This window comes from Porites lutea, chromosome 14, assembly GCF_958299795.1.
Source record: "Porites lutea chromosome 14, jaPorLute2.1, whole genome shotgun sequence".
NCBI classification, from domain to species: Eukaryota; Metazoa; Cnidaria; class Anthozoa; order Scleractinia; family Poritidae; genus Porites; species Porites lutea.
Window position 1 is genome coordinate 13,378,635 of NC_133214.1, and position 12,014 is coordinate 13,390,648.

The 12,014-nt window shown below is 38.1% G+C and overlaps 1 protein-coding gene across 1 annotated transcript in view; it reads left to right on the forward strand.

Moving 5' to 3' along the window:
* Nucleotides 1-12,014, forward strand: part of LOC140923964 (uncharacterized) — a 103,401-nt gene that overhangs the window by 1,408 nt on the left and 89,979 nt on the right. The window contains exons 3-4 of the mRNA XM_073373975.1: nucleotides 10,791-10,861; nucleotides 11,723-11,793. The gene's annotated coding sequence lies outside the window, so the exon portion shown is untranslated. The remainder of the gene's footprint in view (nucleotides 1-10,790; nucleotides 10,862-11,722; nucleotides 11,794-12,014) is intronic.

A 12,014-nucleotide genomic window follows, 5' to 3' on the forward strand; every position in this document is an offset into this window, starting at 1 on the left:
ATATGTTTGCGAGTACTAAAGGAAAGCAACAAAAGTAGGTTCGACAGGTTCAGTCGTTACGAACAGTGTATTGATCATATCCCATATTACCCTTCGGGATTGTCGTGTGCACATTTCTTCGGATAACCTTTCTCGAAACAGCTGTAAATTGTGAAGTGGTACCGCTTACGGTGCTAGAACATTCTCAATTATTCAAAAAACTGTTATGCGAAAAACATGTGTAGCTGAACTTTCATAGCATGTCGCGCCATCGACCTAAAGCTTCCGGTTACCAAAAAAAAATTAGTATGTAGGCGTAATATGAAAAAGAAATACATGATTAGCTGCGGGTCAACGAGCTGAGTAGGTGGAATACCCCGACAGTAAAAATATGGACGCCATTGTGCATTTGACATATTGCTTTCTTTTTCGATTCCCACCCGCTTGTTATTTTCTCTCCACTCTCAACTCGCACCATTCTCCGCTCATCTGAACGCCTAAAACAGGCCAGTTCTTACCATAAAAAATTGGGGGTGACAAAAGGAGCCTGCAGATTATTCTTGGTCAGCGGTGCGAAGTTTTTCCTTGGTAGGTACTTCATGTATGGGGACATATATTGTACCGCTTTTACCTAATTAACTTATAACTTCAACCTTTCTGCTTGGTTCCTTGTTGCCTTGAAGTTTTGTTCTCTTTGTTTCCTTCTTTCCTAGTTACTCTGTTTCCTTGTTTCCTTGTTACTTAGTTACTCTGTTTCCTTGTTACCTTGTTACTCTGTTACCTTGTTACTTTGTTACTCTGTTACCTTGTTACTCTGTTACCTTGTTACCTTGTTACCTTGTTACCTTGTTACTCTGTTACCTTGTTACCTTGTTACTCTGTTACCTTGTTACTCTGTTACCTTGTAACCTTGTTACTCTGTTACCTTGTTACCTTGTTACTCTGTTACCTTGTTACCTTGTTACTCTGTTACCTTGTTACCTTGTTACTCTGTTACCTTGTTACTCTGTAACCTTGTTACCTTGTTACTCTGTTACCTTGTTACTCTGTTACCTTGTTACCTTGTTACTCTATTACCTTGTTACCCTGTTACCTTGTTTCCCTGTTACCTTGTCACCTTGTTACTTTGTTATCTTGTAACCTTGTTACTCTGTTACCTTGTTACCTTGTTACTCTGTTACCTTGTTACTCTGTTACCTTGTTACTCTGTTACCTTGTTACTCTGTAACCTTGTTACCTTGTTACTCTGTTACCTTGTTACTCTATTACCTTGTTACCCTGTTACCTTGTTTCCCTGTTACCTTGTTACCTTGTTACCTTGTTACTTTGTTACCTTGTTACCTTGTTACCTTGTTACTCTGTTACCTTGTTACCTTGTTACTCTGCTACCTTGTTACCTTGTTACTCTGTTACCTTGTTACCTTGTTACCTTGTTACTTTGTTACCTTGTTACTCTGTAACCTTGTTACCTTGTTACTCTGTTACCTTGTTACCTTGTTACTCTATTACCTTGTTACCCTGTTACCTTGTTTCCCTGTTACCTTGTTACCTTGTTACTTTGTTACCTTGTTACCTTGTTACTCTGTTACCTTGTTACCTTGTTACCTTGTTACCTTGTTACTCTGTTACCTTGTTACCTTGTTACTCTGTAACCTTGTTACCTTGTTACCTTGTTACTCTGTTACCTTGTTACCTTGTTACTCTGTTACCTTGTTACTCTGTAACCTTGTTACCTTGTTACCTTGTTACTCTGTTACCTTGTTACCTTGTTACCTTGTTACTCTGTTACCTAGTTACCTTGTTACTTTGTTACCTTGTTACTCTGTTACCTTGTTACCTTGTTACTTTGTTACCTTGTAACCTTGTTACTCTGTTACCTTGTTACCTTGTTACTCTGTTACCTTGTTACCTTGTTACTCTGTAACCTTGTTACCTTGTTACCTTGTTACCTTGTTACTCTGTTACCTTGTTACCTTGTTACTCTGTTACCTTGTTACTCTGTAACCTTGTTACCTTGTTACCTTGTTACCTTGTTACTCTGTTACCTTGTTACCTTGTTACCTTGTTACTCTGTTACCTAGTTACCTTGTTACTTTGTTACCTTGTTACTCTGTTATCTTGTTACCTTGTTACTTTGTTACCTTGTAACCTTGTTACTCTGTTACCTTGTTACCTTGTTACTCTGTTACCTTGTTACTCTGTTACCTTGTTACCTTGTTACTCTGTTACCTTGTTACCTTGTTACCTTGTTACCTTGTTACTCTGTTACCTTGTTACCTTGTTACTCTGTAACCTTGTTACCTTGTTACCTTGTTACTCTGTTACCTTGTTACCTTGTTACTCTGTTACCTTGTTACTCTGTAACCTTGTTACCTTGTTACCTTGTTACTCTGTTACCTTGTTACCTTGTTACCTTGTTACTCTGTTACCTTGTTACCTTGTTACCTTGTTACTCTGTTACCTAGTTACCTTGTTACTTTGTTACCTTGTTACTCTGTTACCTTGTTACCTTGTTACTTTGTTACCTTGTAACCTTGTTACTCTGTTACCTTGTTACCTTGTTACTCTGTTACCTTGTTACCTTGTTACTCTGTAACCTTGTTACCTTGTTACCTTGTTACCTTGTTACTCTGTTACCTTGTTACTCTGTAACCTTGTTACCTTGTTACCTTGTTACCTTGTTACTCTGTTACCTTGTTACCTTGTTACCTTGTTACTCTGTTACCTAGTTACCTTGTTACTTTGTTACCTTGTTACTCTGTTATCTTGTTACCTTGTTACTTTGTTACCTTGTAACCTTGTTACTCTGTTACCTTGTTACCTTGTTACTCTGTTACCTTGTTACTCTGTTACCTTGTTACCTTGTTACTCTGTTACCTTGTTACTCTGTAACCTTGTTACCTTGTTACTCTGTTACCTTGTTACCTTGTTACTCTATTACCTTGTTACCCTGTTACCTTGTTTCCCTGTTACCTTGTTACCTTGTTACCTTGTTACTTTGTTACCTTGTTACCTTGTTACTCTGTTACCTTGTTACCTTGTTAATCTGCTACCTTGTTACCTTGTTACTCTGTTACCTTGTTACTCTGTTACCTTGTTACCTTGTTACTCTGTTACCTTGTTACTCTGTAACCTTGTTACCTTGTTACTCTGTTACCTTGTTACCTTGTTACTCTATTACCTTGTTACCCTGTTACCTTGTTTCCCTGTTACCTTGTTACCTTGTTACCTTGTTACTTTGTTACCTTGTTACCTTGTTACTCTGTTACCTTGTTACCTTGTTACTCTGTTACCTTGTTACCTTGTTACTCTGTTACCTTGTTACCTTGTTACCTTGTTACCTTGTTACCTTGTTACTCTGTTACCTTGTTACCTTGTTACTCTGTAACCTTGTTACCTTGTTACCTTGTTACCTTGTTACTCTGTTACCTTGTTACCTTGTTACTCTGTTACCTTGTTACTCTGTAACCTTGTTACCTTGTTACCTTGTTACCTTGTTACTCTGTACCTTGTTACCTTGTTACCTTGTTACTCTGTTACCTAGTTACCTTGTTACTTTGTTACCTTGTTACTCTGTTACCTTGTTACCTTGTTACTCTGTTACCTTGTTACCTTGCTACCTTGTTACTCTGTTACCTTGTTACCCTGTTACTCTGTTACCTTGTTACCTTGTTACCTTGTTACTTTGTTACCCTTTACCTTGTTATTTTGTTACTCTGTTACCTTGTTACCTTGTTACTCTGTAACCTTGTTACCTTGTGACCTTGTTACCTTGTTACTCTGTTACCTTGTTACTCTGTTACCTTGTTACCTTGTTACTCTGTAACCTTGTTACCTTGTTACCTTGTTACCTTGTTACCTTGTTACTCTGTTACCTTGTTACTCTGTTACCCTGTTACCTTGTTACTATGTTACCGTGTTACCGTGTTACCTTGTTTCTCTTTTGCCTTGTTACCTTGCTACTCTGTTTCCATGTTACCGTGTTACTCTGTTACCTTGTTCCCTTGGTACTTCGTTAACCTGTTAGTCTGTTAGCTTGTTATTCTGTTTCCTTGTTAGCTTCGTTTTACCCCGTTAGTCTGTTACCTTGTTGTTTCGTTACCTTTTTGCTCTGTTACCTATTACCTCAAGATATCTAGGAATGTGTGTAGACGTAATACGTCACATGCACACTTGTCAGAGTTAAAGCGCACTTGCTATTTATGTGCCTAGGACGTCGGGATCAGTCCCCTGCGGCCTTGTTTGACGGTTTGTATGGTATGGCGTGGCAGCGCGTAAAGAACTGTAAAAGAAAAAAAAATGCGATATATATGTCCAGGAACGATCTTGTTAGCAAATTCTCTCCGCAATTTTCGCAAAGAGAATAATTCACCGAAAATTTTGTGAGACAATCACTTGCAAATATCGCATGGGTAGAAAAACCAATAAAACAAAATTCTCGACTTAGAAAAAAATCGCGAAAGTAACAAGGATTTTTCCTCCTACCTAAAAACACTGAAAAGGTAAGAAATATCGCAAAAATAGCAAGAATGACAAATTTAAAAAATTCTAGACGAACAAAGAAAAATGGTTAAGTAGGGCCTTCAAAAGCTCTCAAATCTCGCAATTATCGCAAAACTAACAAGGATTTTTCTTGCTATGTGAAGAGATTGAGTACTTGTAATATCGCAAAAGCAAGAATAAAAAAATTAAATAAATTCTAGACTTAGAGAGAGAAAAGGCCAAGAAGGTGAATTCTTTTCACAAATTCTTTTTTTTCTTTCGATTTATGGGAAACTTTGAGGCCCTTCATTGTCTTAATATTTTCACATAGCAAGAAAAATTCTTGATAATTTTGCGATCTTTGCGAAACTTGATTTATTTCATGCATACATGAGAATAGTACAAACCTTTCCCAAAAGTGACAGTCAGCATAAAAAATTTTCAGGTGAGGTGTCTATGATTTTCCGCCGGGGTTATGATCTCAACGACGAACGTTCAATGAGTACGCCGTGTCCGGAAGAAATTGAGGCTAACATCGAAAGGCTACTCTTCGTATGGCAAGAAAAGTTAAACGGAGAAACTATACATCAAATAGACAATCTGCGCAAACACGTGCGAAAGGGCTGTCTTTCGGATATTCCCGAAGGATGTGGCACAGAGATGAATGAAAGACTTCACAGGCACCTCAACAGATCTCTTCTGTGTGGAGTCTCAAAAATTGGACCTGAACTAGCAATAGCAGTGATGACGTGTGCATTATATGCATGGAACTGCAAACGTAAAGGAAAAAGCATACACAATAAAAGAACAACTCCAGTCGTACCAGTCGAGACCGTTAAACTGGACAACGATCCTACACCTCTACACACAGCATCCTACACACAGCAACATATGAAACCAACGTCAGCATGGTCAACATCAGGAGTGACAGAAAAACGCTGTTGCAGTGTAATCATTCCATCAGTTCAAGTGCCTGGTGGGTCCACAAAAACAGTAGATGGTATTAAAACGGAAACAGTACTAAACCATATCATACAGAGTGCTATACTTACAAGATTTCTTCACTTCGATCAAAGAAAGATGTAAAAACAAATCATTGGATCTGATAGCCTTTCTGTGGTCAACAGGTGCGACAATGGGTGATCTTATCGAGGGTGAATCGAAACTGAATGTCATGGGAATCGATCTGACTGCCCAACATAGCGATAACTTAGCAAGAAATCTCGCTGGTCTTAACCTTACGGTGGATAAAGTCATAAGAGACGGGAACTGTTTTTTCAGGGCAGTCGCGAGACAGCTCGGAAAACATCTTATAACACAACACAAGCAACACAAGCGGAAGAGAAAATGGAATGGATGAAATTGTTTTCAACAAAGGTTGTCGATGTGGACAAGGAAACAAATCTAAAGACGACGACCTAATGCAAGAGTCGTGTCGAGATGGCAGTCGAAAATCGAGATGTCCGTGTGTTGCAAGAGGTATTGGATGTACAAATCTTTGTAGGTGTATAAACTGTGCAAACATCATGCAGGCTCGCGTCGCCCAAGTAACACCAATGAAGCAAAGAAAAAGAAAGAGAGAATTAGTTTCTCCCTACAAAAGGAAAAAAGGAAAGGAGTTTATGGAAGACCAAAAAGCATCTATCAGTTCAGGGACCTGGAGAAATCTAGAAACATTTTGAGGTATTTTGTTTGATAGTAAGCCGAGAGGTGCTGTTATCCCATAGCATTTCGGAGAATCCGGGAAATTTGAAATTGTTGTACAATTTCGTTGCCCAATCTGATAGCGTTAAGGCAATGTTACTACCCATTAGTGTCAAATCTACCTCACAAATTGCCGCAAAAATAGCATACTTGAGTAAATTCCATGAAATTTGAAAAAGTCTGACAATGGACTAATCTTGTAACGGTGTAGTCAAGATACGTTCAAAATTTTAAGTGGCACTCCCTTTTATAGTTGCCGACATCACGAGGCAAAAAGCGATAGTGATAATCTCAACTGAATGAATTAGTGACCTTCAAACTATATATCGGTGTATTACGTATCGCACAGAGTTAAGTGTTTGTTTAATTTTAACTTTCAGTCGTGCCACTGTACCGAATCCAGCTTATCTTGACACAACTGATATCGCCCATTGTATTATTCCTTATAGCCGCAAAAGTTACAATCAATTCAGATATAATAATTTGGCATATAAGGTGATCCACACTTAATGTAAAAAAGGAAAACGGTGTTGAAAGAAAAAAGAAAAAATCGATTTTGCTTTGATTTGCATAATGAAAAGTGATCAGATATCAGTTGCATTGCATACTGAACCTTAATGTTGGACGTAACAGATCTGACCTCGAGATCAGGCAAAGCCGAGAGTTGGCAGTTAGGTCTGACGTTAGGGTTTGTACAACTGACCTCTGGAAGTCTCAAAAAAACTTGAAGACTAAATCGGTAGATGGAGGAAACCAGCTTGGAGTTATCAGGTATTTAATGCAAAACTGAACTGATCTACATTAGTTACTCGATTTCCTCGTGTTGTGCGATTTTCAACGATTGTCTCGATAATAGATAAGGTATGATTAAGAAACGAATGCAATAAAACTTCAGCCTCACTTGTGTGGTATTGACTAAAAGTATCCAAACCTTATACCCGTTGTAGCACCCTGCCCCGTTGTTAAGTCATTTTAAAAGGGCGCCTTAAGACTCAGCGTTTTATGCAAAATATCTGATCGTAAAAATATTGCTATAGCTATAGGTGCTATAGCATTGAGACACAGAGCCTTCGTCATTGACCAAGCGCTGTTCTCAAAAAAGGAAACTTTTGTTTGATTTCCGTCAAAGAGAAAAAATGTACCAAATAAAGCTAATTGCTAGACAACAGGGTAACAGAATAACAAGGTAACAAGGTAACACAGTAATAAAGTAACAAGGCAATAGAGTAACAAGGTAACAAGGTCAGAATAACAAGGTAACAAGTTAACAACGTAACATAGTAACAAGGTAACAAGGTAACAGAGTAACAAGGTAACAAGGTAACAAGGTAACAGAGTAACAAGGTAACAGAGTAACAGAGTAACAAGGTAACAAGGTAACAGAGTAACAAGGCAACAAGGAGACAAGGTAACAGAGTAACAAGGTAACAGAGTAACAAGGTAATAAGGCAACAGAGTAACAAGGTAACAAGGTAACAAGGTAACAGAGTAACAAGGTAACAAGGTAACAGAGTAACAAGGTAACAAGGTAACAGAGTAACAAGGTAACAAGGTTACAGAGTAACAAGGTAACACAGTAACAAGGTAACAAGGTAACAAGGTAAAAGAGTAACAAGGTAACAAGGTAACAGAGTAACAAGGTAACAAGGTAACAGAGTAACAAGGTAACAAGGTAACAGAGTAACAAGGTAACAAGGTTACAGAGTAACAAGGTAACACAGTAACAAGGTAACAAGGTAAAAGAGTAACAAGGTAACAAGGTAACAAGGTAACAGAGTAACAAGGTAACAAGGTAACAGAGTAACAAGGTTACAAGGTAACAAAGTAACAAGGTAACAAGGTAACAGAGTAACAAAGTAACAAGGTAACTAGGTAACAGAGTAACAAGGTAACAAGGTAACAAGGTAACAGAGTAACAAGGTAACAGAGTAACAAGGTAACAAGGTAACAGAGTAACAAGGTAACAAGGTAACAAGGTAACAAGGTAACAGAGTAACTAGGTTACAGAGTAACAAGGTAACAAGGTAACAGAGTAACAAGGTAACAAGGTAACAGAGTAACAAGGTAACAAGGTAACAAGGTAACAGAGTAACAAGGTAACAAGGTAACAAGGTAACAGAGTAACAAGGAAACAAGGTAACAAGGTAACAGAGTAACTAGGTTACAGAGTAACAAGGTAACAAGGTAACAGAGTAACAAGGTAACAAGGTAACAAGGTAACAGAGTAACAAGGTAATAAGGTAACAAGGTAACAGAGTAACAAGGTAACAAGGTAACAGAGTAACAAAATAACAAGGTAACAGAGTAACAAGGTAACAAGGTAACAGAGTAACAAGGTAACAAGGTAACAAGGTAACAAGGTAACAGAGTAACTAGGTTACAGAGTAACAAGGTAACAAGGTAACAGAGTAACAAGGTAACAAGGTAACAGAGTAACAAGGTTACAAGGTAACAAAGTAACAAGGTAACAAGGTAACAGAGTAACAAGGTAACAAAGTAACAAGGTAACTAGGTAACAGAGTAACAAGGTAACAAGGTAACAAGGTAACAGAGTAACAAGGTAACAAGGTAACAAGGTAACAGAGTAACAAGGTAACAAGGTAACAGAGTAACAAGGTAACAAGGTAACAGAGTAACTAGGTTACAGAGTAACAAGGTAACAAGGTAACAGAGTAACAAGGTAACAAGGTAACAGAGTAACAAGGTTACAAGGTAACAAAGTAACAAGGTAACAAGGTAACAGAGTAACAAGGTAACAAAGTAACAAGGTAACTAGGTAACAGAGTAACAAGGTAACAAGGTAACAAGGTAACAGAGTAACAAGGTAACAAGGTAACAAGGTAACAGAGTAACAAGGTAACAGAGTAACAAGGTAACAGAGTAACAAGGTAACAAGGTAACAGAGTAACAAGGTAACAAGGTAACAAGGTAACAAGGTAACAGAGTAACTAGGTTACAGAGTAACAAGGTAACAAGGTAACAGAGTAACAAGGTAACAAGGTAACAGAGTAACAAGGTAACAAGGTAACAAGGTAACAGAGTAACAAGGTAACAAGGTAACAAGGTAACAGAGTAACAAGGAAACAAGGTAACAAGGTAACAGAGTAACTAGGTTACAGAGTAACAAGGTAACAAGGTAACAGAGTAACAAGGTAACAAGGTAACAAGGTAACAGAGTAACAAGGTAATAAGGTAACAAGGTAACAGAGTAACAAGGTAACAAGGTAACAGAGTAACAAAATAACAAGGTAACAGAGTAACAAGGTAACAAGGTAACTGAGTAACAAGGTAACAAGGTAACAAGGTAACAGAGTAACTAGGTTACAGAGTAACAAGGTAACAAGGTAACAGAGTAACAAGGTAACAAGGTAACAGAGTAACAAGGTAACAAGGTAACAAGGTAACAAGGTAACAAGGTAACAGAGTAACAAGGTAACAAGGTAACAAGGTAACAGAGTAACTAGGTTACAGAGTAACAAGGTAACAAGGTAACAGAGTAACAAGGTAACAAGGTAACAGAGTAACAAGGTAACAAGGTAACAGAGTAACAAGGTAACAAGGTAACAGAGTAACAAGGTAACAAGGTAACAAGGTAACAAGGTAACAGAGTAACAAGGTAACAAGGTAACAAGGTAACAAGGTAACAAGGTAACAAGGTAACAAGGTAACAGAGTAACAAGGTAACAAGGTAACAAGGTAACAGAGTAACTAGGTTACAGAGTAACAAGGTAACAAGGTAACAGAGTAACAAGGTAACAAGGTAACAAGGTAACAAGGTAACAGAGTAACAAGGTAACAGAGTAACAAGGTAACAAGGTAACAGAGTAACAAGGTAACAAGGTAACAAGGTAACAGAGTAACAGAGTAACAAGGTAACAAGGTAACAGAGTAACAAAGAGAACAAGGTAACAAGGAAACAAGGAAACAGAGTAACTAGGAAACAAGGAAACAAAGAGAACAAAGAAAAGGTTGAAGTTATAAGTTAATTAGGTAAAAGCGGTACAATATATGTCCCCATACATGAAGTACCTACCTTTTCCTTAATCTGTCCACATTCTTAGGATGCTCGTGTTATACCGACTAATGTGCATGGTGTGTGGCCGCGAAGGCCCTAGTGTTGAGTTCAAGGTCTGTCTGATGTCACAGTAATCACGTGAAAGCACATGCAAGGGATGCAACAATCATTGTTCGATTCGCAAGCACACGTAGTTCAGGGACACAGGTTCTGTACAAAATATGAGACTTTTTTATTCTTTTTTCCCGCCGGTAATCTACGCGATTGTTTTTTCAAAAGCGCATTCGCTCTTACTTAATTCTATAGCAACTCAGACAGCCAACGTGATGCACATGAATGTATGAATTAATAACTAAAAGGTGGTTTTCAGTTTTGGGGTACAAAAATTATTCAGTGATTTTTGGGGTATATATATAGCTCTTTTGTGCGTGTAGTCTTTAGGTCCAACTTGAAATCTCGAATAGGCCAATTTACCCCCTCTTCCTCCCCACCACCCCGCTTTGACTATGACCCGTGGATAACGTTAGCTGCTAAATATGCGCATTTTTGGTGGTGCGGAATATGATGTCTCGTTGTGGCATGTTGTAAACATTTGCTTTCGTTTTCACAGCATTTCCCTTCGTCATTCAAGCAGATGCTCTCATTAACAGCTTGCAATAAGACTGAGTGAAATCGCAAAAAGTAAGTACATCATGAACATCATTAATCTGGGTATCTATAACTTGTAGTAACAAACCGTTCCTTAAGATATTAAGAGCAAGCACTACCCTGACAATCCTGGTGGATGCTACTGCTCCACGCTTGAGGCATTTTACGCTGATTTGCTGATTTCAGTGTAGAAAGGTATATCATTTGATGTTTCAGACCTTAAAATTGTTCAAATCGACGTCGACTTACAACCTTTTTCGCATCGACAGTTAAGGAACTGAATACCTTTTTGAAACCATGCGTTGATTATTTTTTTTCAACTTTCCGCTGTGCCGAAAACAGCCTGTTTCTTAACACAAAGTTTAAATAAATTTTCGCCTGGAGCAATGGTTCCAGATATTGAGTTTGAATCATTATAAATGTACATGAACCTGCCAGGAATGAAGTGGACGCGTTGAGGTACCTTATCGAATCAATATACTTTCATAGTTAGACCAAGAGATAGACTAAATGTAAGAAAGACATCCAAACGTTAAAGAATGTAAGCGACGAGTCATTTTCTGTTTCTTCATGCTTATTTGACTTTAATTCCATTGAGCGTGTTTGCATTATTCAGGTATAACGGTAGTTATTTTGCATAGTAATGTCTAAATGAATTTGGGATTGCCAAACAGTATGAGGCTCTCCTGTAGTACATAAATGGCTGTAGTGCTCGTTGGGTATATACTTTTCTGTGCGTGTAGGCAGCTTTAGGTCCAACGCGAATTCTTAAATACTCCAATTTACTCCCCTCCCTCCCTCTCCCCACCGTCCTGACTATGACCCATGGATTGATTGTGCGGAATATGATGTCACTTTGTGGCATGTCGTAAACATCCGCTTTCTTTTCCACAGTATTTCCCTTCGTCTTTCAAGCAGACGCTCTCATTAACAGGCTGCAATAAGACAGAGTGAAATCGCAAAAAGTAAGTACATCATTTACATCAAAGCAAGTATACAAATCGGGTGACCTACTTATAGTAAAAAAAAAAGTTGCTTGAGATATTATAGAGCAAGCACTACACTGACAATCGGGGTGGATGCTGTTCCACGCTTGACGCATTTTACACTGATTTTAGGGTAGAAAGGTATATCATTTGATGTTTCAGACCTTAAAATTGTTCAAAACGACGTCGACTAGCAACCT